Source organism: Crinia signifera, chromosome 2 (genome assembly GCF_055691185.1).
Source record: "Crinia signifera chromosome 2, ASM5569118v1, whole genome shotgun sequence".
NCBI classification, from domain to species: Eukaryota; Metazoa; Chordata; class Amphibia; order Anura; family Myobatrachidae; genus Crinia; species Crinia signifera.
Window position 1 is genome coordinate 209381165 of NC_139218.1, and position 16961 is coordinate 209398125.

Below are 16961 nucleotides of genomic sequence, written 5' to 3' on the forward strand. Positions count from 1 at the left end.
GTACGCACCTTTAGATACTGGTGGTTTCCAGCTTTGCAGTTTATAAATATGCCCTTTTTGTGGGGTTCCCAACAGAATTCCATATACTATGGGGTGGGAGTGTGCTCCAAGTTGCACTGCAGAAGAACACACTCGTCCAATGTGGGCTGTTCCAATGACAGAAAGCGCCAAATAAAATGACAAACTAAAGCAATTGCCTGTCTGCAATGCTGCCATTGCCAGCTATGTAACCGCGCACACTGTTAGTACTGAGGAGGGCAGGACACGACAGGTACGTGCTGGAAGTGGCATTGCAGCAATGCCGTCCTTTCCGCCAAGTGTCACCTCAGCTACCCGCTACCAAGCAACTGGGAACTCTTGTTAATTGTTATTCCAGAATAAGAACGAAGCTGTCCCAAAAAGTCCTGCTCTTTATTATCAGGTTCCCGCTCTCTTTCCATGTGCTCCATGCCGGTGTCCTGACTGAGCACAGCGCTTCTCCCCTCTCTTCCCCGGCGTGTACTGCTCCCCTTCCTGCCTATGTGTCACCTCCACGCCTCCTCCTCCTCTGCTCTGTCTCCCCCCAGCTCTCGCACGGAACAGCCTCGTGTTTCTCCCCCCACTGCCCCCTCCTCCTCCTCCTCCTCCTCTCCGTGCCTCATTTCCCTGTCTCTCCGGCCGCCGCCGCCGGTCTATCCCTTCCCCTGGGCTCCCCAGGACTCCGCCTTTGCTGAGTAAAGCCGAGAAGTCGGCCCAGCCTCTCCTTATATGGCCGAGGAGTGACGGCAGCAGAGTGGAGGCCGGTCCTGGGGAAGGGAAGCCCACCTTGCATTGTTACTATCCCTCGCCTGGAATGTGATGCCTGAGCCCCGCACTGCAGGGAAGGGAAGGGGGAGAGGAAGCCGCCGCCGCTGCCGGGGACTGTGCACGCGTTCTACCCTCTGCGCCCTGCGATCTGCTGCTCTCTCCACGGCAAGGTAAGGAGGACAGCGATCTGCCCGGGGTCTACTTTGTATGGAGACACTGCTTTTAAAGTTTGCTGTCGCTGCCCCGGGGACCACTTTCCTTTATGCCTTGGAGGTAATTGATCCCCAGATACAGCGATCTCACCAGGGGTCACATTGCATTGGCACCGTGGTGGGGATCGGTTTTGCTCCGAGTTGTGGTGAAGGATCACTTCCGATTCATTGAAGCCCGCGGCACGATCACTTTTAGAACCCATCGTTCCTAGGTGATCGTGTGCCTGTGTGGAGTATATAATGCGGAGGCTCCGTCCTCGGTATGAAGGAATGCGATGGATCCTGTGGTATGTGTGTGAGCAGAGGTTATAGCAGGGGGGGAAAGACTGCAGTAACCTCATCTGCAGTGGGGGAGATCAGGTGGCTGCTAGCAGCTGCCTCTGCTGGGATCACTTCATCTGCAGGGAGACTTCATTGGACATGGAGGAATTTAAGGCATTTGATGTAATTTCTCAGACCAAGGCTATCCATCAAATGATTAACTCATGAACTGCTGTGGAACTTTGACGTCTCCCTCTCGCGGACGTGTAAGAGGTTAAAGACTGCTGAAACAGGCCTGGCTGACATTAAAAGATGATTATGAATTCCTTATGCTGATTTTTGGCAGCACAGAAGACTCAGCGTTGTATGTGGTGGGATTGTAAAATCACTTCCTTATTTATTGTATTTTATAGAAGTTAGTTAGGAGCTGACACTGCATTGTGAGTAACATGACATTATATTTAGTGTGTATGTTGCCATTTGTAAAACATCTAGTTGGCTATTGCTGGTTAGGTTACATTGCAGCAAAAATGTCCTAGTTAAGTTAGTTATATGGATGCTCTGCTAACATCACTGCAGAACATTTCACTGTCTAATGCTGCAGGAGCTTAAAGGAAACCTGAAGAAAAGTTAAAGAGAATATTAATTAAAGGGAAGACAAAATACAGTACATTATCCTGATTGGCTAATCCATTAACTACATAGAAGGCCTGTGCTGCAAAACAGGTCTACATATTAAATTATTTCAATTACATTCAGATGTTTGCCTGTGAGTCAGTACTCTGTTTATTTTTGCCTGTTGGTGCTAAAGATTTTTAGGTATGTGTTTAAATGAATATAGGTGTGTTGTTACTGGGTAGAAACCGATGGATGGCTCGGTTTCCCTTTTAAAAAAATAAATAAATCAGGAGTAACTGTATCAAGGTCATTTTCTAGATTAATAAACCTGCTTTTTGGTTCAGCAAAGTAATAATTACAAGTTTTCGTTCTTTCACTGAAGAGCAATATTTTTGTTTCCACGTAAACTGCATCTTTTGTTCGATAATGTATATCTGAATGCTGAAAATATAGTCCCATTAGTATATAAGGTACTTATGTATTATCTGGGCTCCCATGTTAAATGCACCCTATTTTTTCATACCCCTACTATCCAACTACGCATGGAGTTGATTTTATATAGCGCGGCGAGCCACCGTGCCCGAAGCGTGGCGAGCTGACGCGGTCTCATAAGAAAAACGGGAGCCCAGATATTACATAAGTACCGTAAATAATAATAATGTCCAGCCATTGCATGTTAATCCTGCAGATCAGCTTAAACTCTGTGGTTATTTGACATGCACTGTACTGCCTATGTTCTGTTCCTCAGACTCCAGTACAGTATGTCTCCCAACAGATTGCATACAGAGCATTTTACTGCAAGCATCTACAACGAAACTGCGTATGATAATGTTTGGGGTATGTGTAGATATAGGAAAATCCTCTTTTTGCAGTCTGTAGTGAATACACTGCAAATGGCCATTATATAGGTAAAATGAGGTTGTAATCAAACGTTAAGGTGTGTACACACTGAGCTATAGCCAAGCTATTCAATCGGGATCAAATCGCACGGAAAGCCGAACGCAAGCATTCAATTTTGACTATAGATCTGTACTATATATTCATTGCTGAACTGTCTAATTGGCTATTCGATTTTAGCTGAACGGGAGTGCGCATTGAATCAGGATCGAAAGCTTTAAAAACATGTTTGATGTCTCTGCGATTCAGATTCAATTTTGACAAATATAGAGGGATATTCAATGTCTGGTCATGGCTGACCCGACAGCCATGACCCTGTCCCGTTCTCAGCTCGCTCAACGCTTATTTCGCAGGTGGGATTCAATGTCCGGCCTGCTGAGAGTCGACAAGGAGGCGTGCCCAAGTGAAGCGGACGGGAATCTGCAAACTGTAGCCGGGAGCTCGTCAATTCTGTGAAGTCAGGCTCATTCTGCCGAGATCCCCTCCTGTCGGGGAAGACAACATTAAATAGGGCCCCGCAACCATTTCTCCCATTGGGAATGGCGGCGGGAGATTGAATATTCCCCATAGTCAAAATCGAAAGGGTAAATTGCACCCTGTGAACACACCATAAGCCTGTTTTGTTTCCACTTTGTCAATTGACATATCCTTTGGGCAGCCAGGATGGCATAGTAATTAGCATTACTGCCTCTCAATACTCAATTTATGACAAATTGGTGTGGAGTTTATATGGTCTCTCCAATTCCTGTATAGGTTTCCTTACACTCTTCTGAAACCTACCGGTAGGTTAATTGGCTTCTTACAAAATATGTATCCCAGCACGTTTGTGTGTTTTCATGTCATTTGGAACATAGGTTTTTCGGCTTCACTGGGGACTGCTGGGAAAGATGTGACTGACTGAAATATTTTAAGTAAAGCGCTGTCTAATAAGTGTGTGCTTATATAAGCAACTGATAGTAAATTATATATTTCCTTTCTGCTTACATTTTGGTGGAAGCACATGAGCCATATTTAACATACCAATGGCCACATGGATCATACACATTATTCTAAAGCAGTGGTATTCAACATGCGGTCCTCCAGCTGTTGTGGCACCACATATCTCAGCATGCCAGAGCACAGTTTTACTATTCAGGCATGCTAAAACAGTGTCAAGGCATGCTGGAATGTGTAGTTCATTCCACAATAGCTCGAGGTCTGCATGCTGAATACCTATTTTCTAAGATTAATTTAAAACAACTTTTTATTAAGTCAAAGCTTCATTCCATAACAAAATACATTGCTGAGCATTCAGGCATTTGATACAGGTATAAAATGTTCAAGTACATGAGGTAGGGTTGATTTACACATTAGACATAGATTGCAATATTACTAACATATGTGTACAGGATGTCTATCCTAACAAAACAAAAGAGGGGTATCCTTTATTCTAGGAGTAGTGGAGGCTCGTTAAGTAACATTTGTTCTTCGTACCAACGGGTATTCTGGAAACATTGGCGAAGGGTTTGTTTGGTTGACATGGGTAATGTTTCCATATAACTGTTCCATGTAGCGAAGAACTGTTTGGTACGTGAGTCTTTTTGGAGGGAGGCCTCCAACCAATCCATGTGAAAAATAAAAAATAGTTTATCTTTAAACATTGCCCGCCAGGGCTGGAGGGGAGGTCTGGATCCATACTTGGAGGATCGTTTTGCGGGCAGCAGAGGAGATTGCCAGCATTAGTTTTTTGATGGGTTTAGGGGCTCTAGTTTCCTCAGGTAGGATGCCAAAAATGGCCCATTCCGGGGTGAGTGGGGTGTAATTAACCAAATGTTCGCTGGCAAAGTCGCGTACCTCAGTCCAGAATTTTTTAACTAATGGGCAGGCCCAAAAGCAGTGGTATAGGTCTGCTTGGGAGTAATTACATTTGGGGCATCTCGGAGAGTCTAGGATTTGCATCTGGTACCCTCGTGAGGGAGTTCTAAGATTAATTTAATAATGTGGGTTAATGGAGCCCAAAAGAAGATTCTGTTGAATAACTAGTTTGTTTACTATTGCTGTGTTGCACTTTATTATAAAAAAAAAAAAATCATATAATTATGCTTTTGTAATTGTTTCATAATTACAGACAGTTGATCTCTAGACATAGGCATATATTCAATGCCGTGGGCGAGCGGTGACTGCGAGCAGGACTTTTTGCTCGCAGTCACCGCTCACCCTGTCAGTATTCAACTGACCCCCCCTCATTCGCAAATTCCCCCTCCCTCCGTTTTTTGAGCGAGGGGGCATTTGCGAATGTGCCTCCAAAAGCTGCGAGAGCCGAGGCTAATTACAGCGAGTTTGCTGCACTAGCCTCGGCTCTCGCAGTTTAGGGGAATCCTCGCCGTTCTGTGACTGCGAGGATTCCCCAGGAACGTTGCATAGTGCGAGAGGCCGGCGCGGGGGTTAAACTGAGAGGATCACTGGTTTTCTGTGATCCTCGCAGTTTAACCCCCTCGCCGGCCGCTCGCACCGGCATTGAATACTTGCCATAGAGTTCATACTGAGCTAGATTTGTATACTGATGTTAATGCCAGTAATTCATAATACAAAAAGGCCCTGTTATTGTCTCATGTAGACTTGATGTGGGATATATTTTGTTTTCGCATGGTTTCTTTGGGGGTGAAGGTCCTTGCAAAGCTACAGCTCTGTATATAGTGAAGGTATACAACCGCAGATTTTGGGGGCCTATGTATTGATCACTGCAGTGCAGAGATTATTCATATTCTATATTGTGTCCTATATTAGTGATTTATTTCTGTGAAATCTCCTGTATTTGGCTATTGCTACATAACTACTTCATTTAATGCAGAAACTGCTGTTTCCGTAAAGGGTAGTAGATTAGAAAAGGGGAAAATTGCTGCTTTTTACATACTGGTAGTTTAGCCATATTTAATAAAAAAAAAAAACTATACAAAGATGCTGCATTTAAGGGTCAATTGAAATGTTTTCTTCAAAGGCTGTCCCTTGGGAGCGCAAAGCCGCAACATACCTCCCAACATGACCCATTCCAGGAGGGACACGATGCTCTGCTCCTGGACTTCCTTGCCAGTGGCAGTTGCAGAGGTGGACTGCACCACTGTCCAAAATTCAAATAGGGGAGCTACACCTGCCAGTGAGTCCGGACTTTAGTGTTTGGGGTGGTAGTTGGTGAGGCTCCCCTATCTGAATTTTGGACTGTGCTGCAGCTCCGCAAATGCAATGCCCACTGACATGGAAGTCCAGTAACAGGGCATCTTGTCCCTCCTGCAATGGGTCATGTTGGGAGGTATGCGCAATTCAATTGTTGGTCCTCTCAGGCTGCAATTTTATTCTCGTAGCCATGTAAGGTGCAAAAAGTCTGTACCTTTGGGTGCTCTAGGACTTTAAATGGGCTTTGTCAATATAGGCATTAAAACCTAACTATTTGGGTCCTGGAAAAGAGATAGGCACCTGATTGGAGCAGCAATTGAATTGCCACAATGGGCACCCATTACTTTAAGTTAAATCAACTGAATCACTACTCTTGAAAAGGAGGTTTAGGGGCCAATTCAATTAGAGGCACTTTGGCAGCATCCGTACTTTGTACATCTATTTATCCATTATGGTGCCCACATCATTGCTAACTTCCCTGCATGCTTCTATGAGTTGTTAGGGATAACTAGAAATGTTGCTGGCCTAGATGCGCCACTCCAAAACTTTACAACACAATCATGTAATGTAAATGAATCATTCACTTACAATGAACATTAATGCTGTTAGTTTGGACCTGTGCAAAAAATAAATACATTTATATTTTTTAATAGCTTTAGGCGGCAAGAGGGCTAACATTACATCGTAAAACATAAACTTGCTTTCCTAGCATTTTTGTTACACACACACACACTGCAATATGAAACGAGTCAGAGATACATAACTGATATTTAGTGACATGTTATCTCAAAGGTATATGATCCTTGATAGCATGTACCATAATTCATGGGTGCCCTAGAGGTGCCTGGACCTAGGTTTTTACGTACTTATTTTACAGATTTTCCTGCTAAATAATTAGGTTTGATCCATAAGAGGTGTGTGTGTGTGTGTGTGTGTGTTTGTGGGTAGTTATAATGGTAAAGCAGTTTGTGTATGTTAGAATGGTAATGTGGCACCTTCTAAAATGGAGGCACAGCTTGAACAGGCACTGTAATGTGGCATCATTTGAACTGTGGTGCACTGTGGGGGAAATTCAAATGTCAGCAAGCTGCAGATGGCGCACAACAGAGCTATTCAATTGTCAGGAGCATGATCGTCTGCTCATCGGTTTTCTCCTAATTTAAAGTGCATGCACACAGTGTAATTTTGGATTTGGCTAATTTTGACTTTGTATGATTTCCCTTGAACTCCATGGAGGTCAGAACAACCGATATTGACTATGGGGTTTATTCAAACCTGATTGCACAGCTGCTAAATTGCATAACCCTGTGATTGCCACCTAGTCAGGGTGAAATCACACCCCGTACAAGCCTGCAAATTGTTTAGCACGGCTGGATCTTTGATTAGCTGCAAATCCCAATGGCAAGCTGCTCATGATAGAATCATTTTTGTCAGTGTGTGCCATCTCTGTGTAGCCCAGGACTTACTTGGAGGCTACAATTGAAACTGGCTGATCGGGTCTGGAGCTGACGTCACACACCCTCCCTCCAAAGGCCTGGGCATGCCTGCGTTTTCCCTGACACTCCCAGAAGATGGACAGTTGGCACTCCCAAACGCCAGCTTCATATCAATAAACTTGCATAAAGCTGGCCATACATCTACAGATTAATTGTCATATCTGGTTGATAAAAACCTGGCAACATTTCAAAGCAAATGGTCAACTGTCATTTACTCTCATCCATTACCAGGATTTTGTTCCAACCAGAGAGATCAGACAATAAATCTGTAGATGTATGGCCAGCTTAAGGTAAGCAATCAAAAAAGTAGCAGGATTTTATGGCAGGAAGGCCTGGCACACCTATACTAAGATTCATATCAGAAGTTCATATTGCACAGTGTGTATGCCCCATCAAAGTAGGAACTGCTGTGTGTTTTAAAATGGCCGCCGCCACAGAGTAGACATGCTAGAAGTACTCCTATACCTCTAGCTGCTTTCTCCTCTTCTGCAGGGGCCATCTTTGGAGGGGCACTGGATCTCTAATGGTGTCAGAGACTCTGCAACTCTGTGCCGCCACTCCTCCTGCCTCTGTGCACAAACTCCCCCCCCCCCGCAATTAAGATTTATCTCCCCCTGGGCAATGAGCATTTAACCCCCCATGGCAGCAGCAAGCATGTATTCTCCCCTGGCTATGAGCATTTAACCCTCTATGATTATAGAAAATGTTAACTTTTGAGCACCATTTGATTAAATTGTACTTCTATAAATCATTATTTATTTTTTTCTCCCACATCTACAGGGCCCAACCAGAAATATGCAATGTTTTACTTCCCAAACATCCCAAAAAATGTCCTCCCATGGAAATGTGCTATTAATGTATAATAGCCCCAATATGTGTACTCTACTCTATGAATAATAAAACTAATTATAAAGTGTATTTTCAAATATGTGTAAATGTACTTTGATTTAGGGGTGCTTTAGATTTTTTTTTTTTTTTGCTAAAAGTGATCTGTAGCTTTAGCAGTGCTAATGCCAGTACCGTTTCTGACGCAGTAGTGTTGGTGTTACCTATATGTTTCTGACTTTTGGATAAGGCATTATTTATTATTATTATTATTATTATTATTATTATTGTTGTTGTTCTTCTTATATAATTTATTTCTGTGCTTTTTGATTAAGAATTAAGGGGCCTACACATGGGGTGATTATTCACCCCATTTCTGACTAGATCGCTTACAAATAGAGCACAGATCGCTCCCGGTGTATAGCACCGGGCGATGTGCGGTCCCATGCATCTCCGCAGGGAAAGACAGTGCTTGCACTGACTTCCCTGCTAGATCACGGGGCTTTGCCTATAAATAATAGGCAAAGTCCTGCGCTGCACAGATTGCTCAGAGCACGTCGTGGTGTGCTGAGCGATCGTGCTTAAGCCCTCGTTCAGCAAAGAGTCCGGGTCGCAATGTGTGTACGGGGCTTTACACCATTTTAAAAATAAAGTTGTTAATTGCTGGTTACACTTTTAAAACATGATGTCGGGTAGCATGTTGGCCTTTTAGCCACTCTGGGCTGGGGTCTAGTAGTTTATACAATATCCTGCACGGCTCTATACTGGTGAGTCTTTTTCAGATTTTTCAAGAGAGGTTAAATATGCGCATGCTCGCCTTAATCACGCCTGTGCTTGTATCTTGCAGGCTGTTACATAGGCCCCAAAGTAGAGGTGTGGTAGTCTAGCATACTTTAATAGCTGTCTTTTATTATAGATTACATATTTTTTTTTTATATAGCACAGCATATTCTTTCGCACTAATAGAAAAAACTGGGTAATAACAGACGAACACAGACTTAGGAGGCCCTGCTTGCAAGTTTACAATATCTATGATTTCCATTGGCAATTCCTGGATAAAATTATTTGGTGTTTAAAATTACCCTAATTTACAATATTAACAAACTGCACAATAAATTTCATTACAAGATAGTAGCAGTAGATGGCATGCAAAGATGTGTATTACCTACAATAATGATTAGGATTGCTGTGATTCAGTATGCTGGTACAAAACATCCCTGCAAAATATTTGTAATTATTGCCTCGTCCGTATGTTAAACCGCATCTGTTGCTTAAAGGTAGTTATTGTATGGGCCTAGCCAATATTCTTGAATGCCAGCTATCCATTCACTAGAAATGAATGGGTTGTGAATATTGGTTCTTGTCATTGGTAAGTGTACACTCATGGGAATTGGTTGTCAGTGACAATGAGGCACTTGGTAACCAATGTTGAGTCACTAATTACTAGTGAATTGATATCTCTGTTACCTACTACAGGGGGAATTTATGTCAACACAGTGTGCCATTAGGTATTGCCATGATACGCAGCTCTGCACATATCCTCCATATACAGTAGGGTCAACATTGCAAGTTCTTCCTTGCACCTTTTTGGGGGTTTGAGGGTAAATTTGCAATTATAGCAGACCAGATGTGCAGTTCTGTCCATTGCACTGAATTAAATTTCCCCATATTCACTTTAAGCTCAACACTGATCAAACATGAACATGCTACTTCTTTAATCGAGCTCAATACCTGGACATGTGTAATTACCAAAAAAGTCATGCTGTGGAACATATTGGTTTTATTGACATTAACTGGAATAGTGACAATAAGCAGATGGTTTTTTTTTTTTTTTTTTTTTTTTATGTGATATTTTCAAAGGGTTAATTTTTTTTTTTGGGGGCCATTTAGTTTGCCTGGCTCCTAGATTTTTTTAAAAATTTGTCAAGCCCTGCATTAACATGATTTTCTAAAATGAATATGTATTTACACATGTACTGTTCTCATTGGCCCTTATTCAGATCTGATCGCAGTACAAATTTGTTCTCAAAATGGGCAAACCATGAACACTGCAGGTGGGGCAGATTTAACGTGCAGGGACAGATAAATTCTGTGTATATAGCAGTGGCCATATATTTAATTATACTGGACAATCAGAGAGAATTTTCATAAACAAATAACTCCATTATGCTGTAGAGGTTGTGTGTTCTCAAACTGATATACAAAGCGGGGCCATGTAATGAGCATGAATATTGCATCTATTTGATCACATTCTGGGGTAGATTTATTAAGCATGGTGAAGTGATCAAGTGTCTAATCTTTATCACCGGACAATCAGCTCCTACCTGTCATTTTTCAAACCAAGATTGTAACTTCACAGTTAGGATCTGATTGGCCGGTGATAAAGTACCAGCCACATTACACTTCACGGAGCTTAATAAATCTGCCCCTCTGTCACAAACCCATTCTGGTTTGGAAGAATGATTTTGAAGTCCTGTTTTGTGTGGTCCTGTGTTTGTTTGTTTTTTTGACACTTTAAGGCAGGGTTTAACAAATGTTTCTAAAATCTAGGAGCCAGACAAACTAAATTGCGCCCCCCCCCCCCCAAAAAAAAAAAAAATTACTGAAAACTTGTACAAGGTGTACACTGACGCACACACAAAAGGTATGGGCACACACAAAATGCTTGGGCACACTTACATACACAGATAACAAATGCGGAGTCGGGTAGTAGACGGCTGCTCTCTTTCGTGGCAGTGTGGCTTGGAGCGCTGCATATCATCCATCTCCGCAACAGGACTAGGAGATGGTCTCTGCTGCTCAGCTTTGAGTGGCTGGGCAGGACGGCAATGTGCTGGATGTGGTGGCGGAGCTGGGAATGTCACACTTGCTACCCAGCAAGCAGATGGGCACTCTCTCCTGCGGCATGGGTGAGAAAGCATTGGCGCCGGCTGTCTGAAGCCAGTGAGTGACTGGGTGCAGGGGGAGCCGCGTGCCCCGGAAACAGCTCAGGCCCCATAGCAGCTGCACCCTTGGTAGTTATGCCACTGGAGCTGCGGCTTCCTGCTACAGAAGATACAGCAGAGCTATGGGGCAGGGGTGCGGATTTAATATAGCTGGCCACCGAACACAGCAATACTTAAAATTAACAGGTGCCCTCTCACAAACTGCTGCTCTGATGTAGACGATGGGCAGGAATACAACAGGGCTGCATGAGGGTGGCTGGAGCCGTGGATGTCACGCTGCTGAGGATGCACAGAAGGATCTCTGCGATGCATGGGGGGGGTCTGGATCCCCAAGATGCTGCAGGCGGGGTCCGGATCTCCGATATGCTGCTAGGACGCGGGGGTCACATTACTGTAAGCATTCAGCAGCTATATGGCCTCCTTATGCATAGGCAGGAGCTGAGGCACACTACCGCTGTCCTATCTCTTCACAGGATCTGGTCGCCAGGGAGAAAGCTGGTCGCCATGGAGACCTGGCGCCCAGGGTTTGTCGAGCCTTGTTTTAAGGAGTTGAAGTAAAATGTCTTATTTACAGTAGTGGGTGACTAATTTCAATATCTGAGCCAAGGCTCCAACATCTCAAGTTTATAATAAAACTAGAGGGTTTGGATATTTTTTTCTTTTAACCTTTTACATCCTCCATTTTTATGGGAATCCACTGTAAGTTTATTGGAGCTGATTCAGTTAGAAAATATATGCCGCCTCACTTCTGTATACATATTTGCCTATCACAGTAGGCTGTGGAAAGACTAGAACTGTTAGAAATTAATTGGCCCTATGCTACCTGCATAGAGCAGAAGTCCCGAAAAACCTATATTATGAAAAAATAAATTATATATATATATATATATATATATATATATATATATATATATATATATATATATATATATATATATATATATATATATATATATATATATATATATATATATATATATATATATATTTTGGACAGACGACCGGCACATCCACAGCTCCAACGCTAGTGTATAAAAGGTTGGGTGCCTTCACCAGAAGGAATTGACAATGGTGTAGATAGATTTAGATAAGTTTCGTGTACTTTATTTGTTGGGAGTGCCGCATCTATCTACACCATTGTCAATTCCTTCTGGTGAAGGCACCCAACCTTTTATACACTAGCGTTGGAGCTGTGTTCCTGCGCCGCTGATTACATGCTGCTTTACTGAAAAACGCTCCTTGATAAAGGTCCATACTGGGACCGAAACGTCGGGGCTTGTATACTTTGATTACCTAATGCTGTGTTGACCCAGCTGGAATTAAAAACTTTTTCGTTTTATCACATGGCTGAATTGTGATTTAAGGAGAGTGCTCTGCTTCCATACCTACTGGTGTGGAAAACTATATATATATATATATATATATATATATATATATATATATATATATATATATATATATATATATATATATATATATATATATATATATATATATATATATAAATATAGACCAAAAAGACACACTCTCCAGACTGTTTGATGCAAAATAAAAAGCTGTGTATTTGTATTCACATAGACATCATAGTATAAAGAAGGGTACTCAACGTTAGCGTTTCAGTCCATATAGGACCTTCCTCAGGAGTTAGACAACAAGGGCATCCATTTGGGGTGAAGCACAGCGTGGACCACACAGCAGGTTCCTACAGCTGGCTGGACTGAAACGCTAACGTTGAGTACCCTTCTTTATACTATGATGTCTATGTGAATACAAATACACAGCTTTTTATTTTGCATCAAACAGTCTGGAGAGTGTGTCTTTTTGGTCTTTATATACATGGACTTTGTTTCTTGTAAGGAAAGTTCTGTACATCACCCCAGCGGTTGCATATTTTGTATGGAGTGCGATCTTATTGCATATATATATATATATATATATATATATACACACAGGATATGGGTCCCGGCACTCCAGCAGATGTGTCCCGCAGAGACTTAGGTGCTCTTCAATCTCGCTAGGGAAATGTACAGCAAGTACACTATACTTGTGTTTGTTGCTTCATTTGATTACTGCCGCCGTGCAGTTTAAAAACCTTAGAGTGACTTCAGCGTTCTACTTGCTATATATATTATAATTTGTATTATTACTGTACTGCCTAGGGTCACTAAGAAGTCCAGTTGAGTGTGTAAATGTAATGGCCTGTGAATTACATGCAGCAGCAGGATTTTGGTGCTTTTGCCCATAGACTTAAAGCGGCATTAATTTATTGCCTGTAACCCACAAATATTACATTTACCCTGGTAACTCTGTTCTTTCAAAAGTGTGTTGTATTGGTTATGACTTAGGTTTTATTTTATAAGTACAGTATTGATATTTTCATTTGTAGGCCTAAGAGCTTATGTTATTTATAAATTAGAGGACTGTCCGTAGTACAGGTTTACAGAACTAATATCAAGTTCAGCTAGGCCACCTCGTCCTAGCAATTTCATTTTGTGGGGGAGGGAACATAATTAAGCATTTGATTTGGTCTATGCATGTTCATATTAAGTGCATGAAACATTATAATCTTGTCTAACAGGTTCTGACAATGACAGGAAAGGTTAGTTTTTCACAGCACGAACATAATTGCTAGTTTATTACTCATCAGACTTTCTAAAACGTGATTTGTCCTATATGTTGAATGTAAGCTCTTTGGGTGGACAAAATTGTTTGTGATTTAAAAGTTTAAATACATGCCTCAAATATCTAGGAGCCTCCGGCTTATTTGAACTAATGTCATCGTATATGTCATGTTTAGAAAAGTAATATCTCGCTACATTGTGTCCTGACTAACATCTTGTAATTTAACATTTGGAGCTTGTAGTCCCTCAACAAAAAATGAACTACATGCTACCAAAGCCAGCTCTATAATGTTCCTTTTGTTTTTTTCTTGCATTGGGACCAATGTACTGTTTTCTGCAATGTTTTGTACATTCTATTTTTTTTTTTTTTGTACAGCAGAGTTATACCCATTTATAACAAAACACTGGGTCGCACTCGGGTTTTTGGACCCCGCTTCAAGCCGGTGTGACCCGGTGTTTGGTCCCTTTTTACATCGGTGCCCCCCCCCCTCCCGGCGCAGGCAGTTCCTGAGCCTCCGCTTGGAGATCTCCAAACGCTGATTTCCGCCGCCGGGACCCGGACCGCTGTGCTGGGGGCAAGCCCAGCAGTAAGGTAATCTGCTGGGCTGCCCCCGTGCACCCCCCAGCCCTTGTCCGGGAGGTGAATGGATGCTGCTCACAGGCATCGATTCACCTCCGCTGCTGCTGTCTGCAGAGTATAGCAGACAGAAGCGCAGGCTGTCTGTGTCTCTCCCCCCTCCCCCCCCCCCGTTCAACCTGCGGACGATGCGGTCCACAGGTTGTACATTGTACGTCCCCCATTGATGTAAATGGGAGCTGGGTTGTATGACCCGGTGTACCCATTTACACCGGCCTCTACCCAGGCCCTAGCAATATTCTGCCCAGGTCAGGACCTGAGTAGAAGTCCCATGTAAAGGGATACGGCGTGTCCCATTTACACCGTCGCTGACCAGCCAAAGACCCGGGGCTTTGCGGCGTTGTAAAAGGGGTATTAATGGTCCAACCTTTTCCTCCTTACTTACTTAATTGCAACATAATGTAGTAGATTATATCAATTGTTAAATTTTTTTTTTTTTTTTTAATGCTGCAACAATACAGTTGTTTTGGGTGCCCTTTAATTGTGTTTTGTTGTCAAAGTTAGACAAGGGTTAGCGGTCTAAGAATGGTATTTAATCTAGGATTGCGGCTCTCGATCCCTGCTGACAGCCGTGATCCTGGCCTGTTTGCGGTCAGCCCAAAAGCTGAGCGACAGGCGGGATTCAATGTCCCGCCTGCCGATCGGCGCAAAGGGTGCGTGGCTGCGAAAACGCAGATTTTGTCGATCTGTGGCCATAATCGCGGCAATCCACGGCCGTTATCGGGAGAACGGGCCCAACAGCTTCTAAAGGTCGGGCCCATTCTGCTGTGATCCCGCTTCAATTCTGTCACTAAAGACTGCATTGAATAGAGAGGGCTGCTATTTCCCCCATCGGAAATAGCTGCAGCACATTAAATACCCCTCTAAAGCTGCAAAACCCGACTGAACTAATGGACGCAACATGAAAAATGCTATTTGGGCAGCCAAGTTGTCGCACATTTCAGCTTCTATCTTGTGGGGCGGTGGGCTGAAATGTGTGCAACCGCAGCTATTTATGCCCAAAAATAGAAACAATTGGTACTTGTTTCGTTTAACGGTGGCACTTCCCAGCAGTTCGATGCATACGATTCGATCCGCGATGCGATTTAGCACATCCACTCTATCCACATCAGCTCGAAGCGCGGCGATCGGACGCGGTACGCGTCCTCACGACCTGTTCATACCCCACTATCCACATCGGCGAGGAGTTGATTTTATAAAGTGTGGCGAGGGAACACTGATTACTTGATGTGTATTCTGCGTCACCTCGCCACGCTTCGGGCTTGTTTTTTGCGTCCCCTCGCGGGGCTCACTGCGATTGCCACTCTTCAGGCTCGGTGGCTCGCTGCGCTTGCCACACTTTATAAAGTCAACTCCACACTGACGTGGATAGTGGAAGTGCGCTTGCCACGCTTCAGGCTGACGTGGATAGTGGGGGCGTGCTAAATCGCATCGCAGATCATATCATATGTGATTTGCATACGATCTGCTGAAAAGTGCCCCTGTAAAACTAAACAAGTACCCAGCAATTCAATTGTGCCCAAAATAAATAGCTGCGGTAAAAACAATTGAAATCCGTTATTAGTATTATTAAATTCTGCAAACCATATCTATCTAAACTTTTAGGCTAGGCCATGAGCATGGAGAATATTACCAGCGCTTATGTCCCTGGATAACTACTAAAATAAAATACAAACTGAAAACTTCCTGTGTTTATATTTGTGTGTGTATTTCTGTAATACGTATGTCATGCATTCGGCTGTGCACTGACCTACCTTTATGTGGGCATACTGCAACCCCAGTATTACAATTAACATGTAGCGAGACCAAGTTGGAATGCTTGTTTTTTCTAGCAGTAAGTTACATTGGAGTTTTAGAGGTATACACAGCTGGAGCAATAGAAAGTCCTTATCTTGCTCTGCAGTGTCACCTGAACAAAGTCCTCCCCATGGATAATAAAGGCATTATAGAATAATATAAGCAAAACCCAGTGCTCTCCTTCTGTTGGCCTTAGGTAATTAGTGTGGTGTCCATGCACGGGTTGTTTCTGTTTTGTCTTGTGTCATTGAAGGCTTGCTCCTGTTATAACCTCTATTGTGAAACCTAATCCAAACTGTGAGCATTATACTGCAAGTGTTCAGGGGTTGTTGAAAGAGCAACTAAACCTGCTTTTTCACACCACATTTTGCAAATCCGTACTCAAATACAGTGTATATTAATTAGGTTGTATCTAATTGAGCAGCCTACTTTGTTCCTATAAAATTATGTAGAAACTGCAGATTATCCATAATTTTATGTATTCCTGCTATGTACTAATAGTATAATGCACTAGTTTTCACAGGATCTACTGCAGAAGGCTAATTAGTGCTGCAGATCAGCCCCCAAACTCCCTGTTACTTTACATCATCTTCAGATGGTATAAACCACTTTAAGCCTATGGAGTCTTTCTCGCAGGAGAGAGGTCATCTGATCCCTCTTCTGGTGGAACTGGAGACCTTTGTTTGGTACACACTAGCTGATATATTGATCGTTTG

The 16961-nt window shown here is 42.9% G+C and overlaps 1 protein-coding gene across 3 annotated transcripts in view; it reads left to right on the top strand.

The window, feature by feature from the left end:
• The first annotated feature begins 212 nt into the window (after positions 1 to 212).
• The window catches only part of LUZP1 (leucine zipper protein 1), a 93912-nt gene continuing 77163 nt past the window's right edge, over positions 213 to 16961 (top strand). The window contains exon 1 of one of the 3 annotated variants that reach the window (XM_083173645.1): positions 213 to 271. The gene's annotated coding sequence lies outside the window, so the exon portion shown is untranslated. Of the gene's footprint in view, positions 272 to 480; positions 957 to 1353; positions 1624 to 16961 lie in introns of those variants that run through there. The other 2 variants (XM_083173644.1, XM_083173646.1) reach the window with 2 other exon arrangements.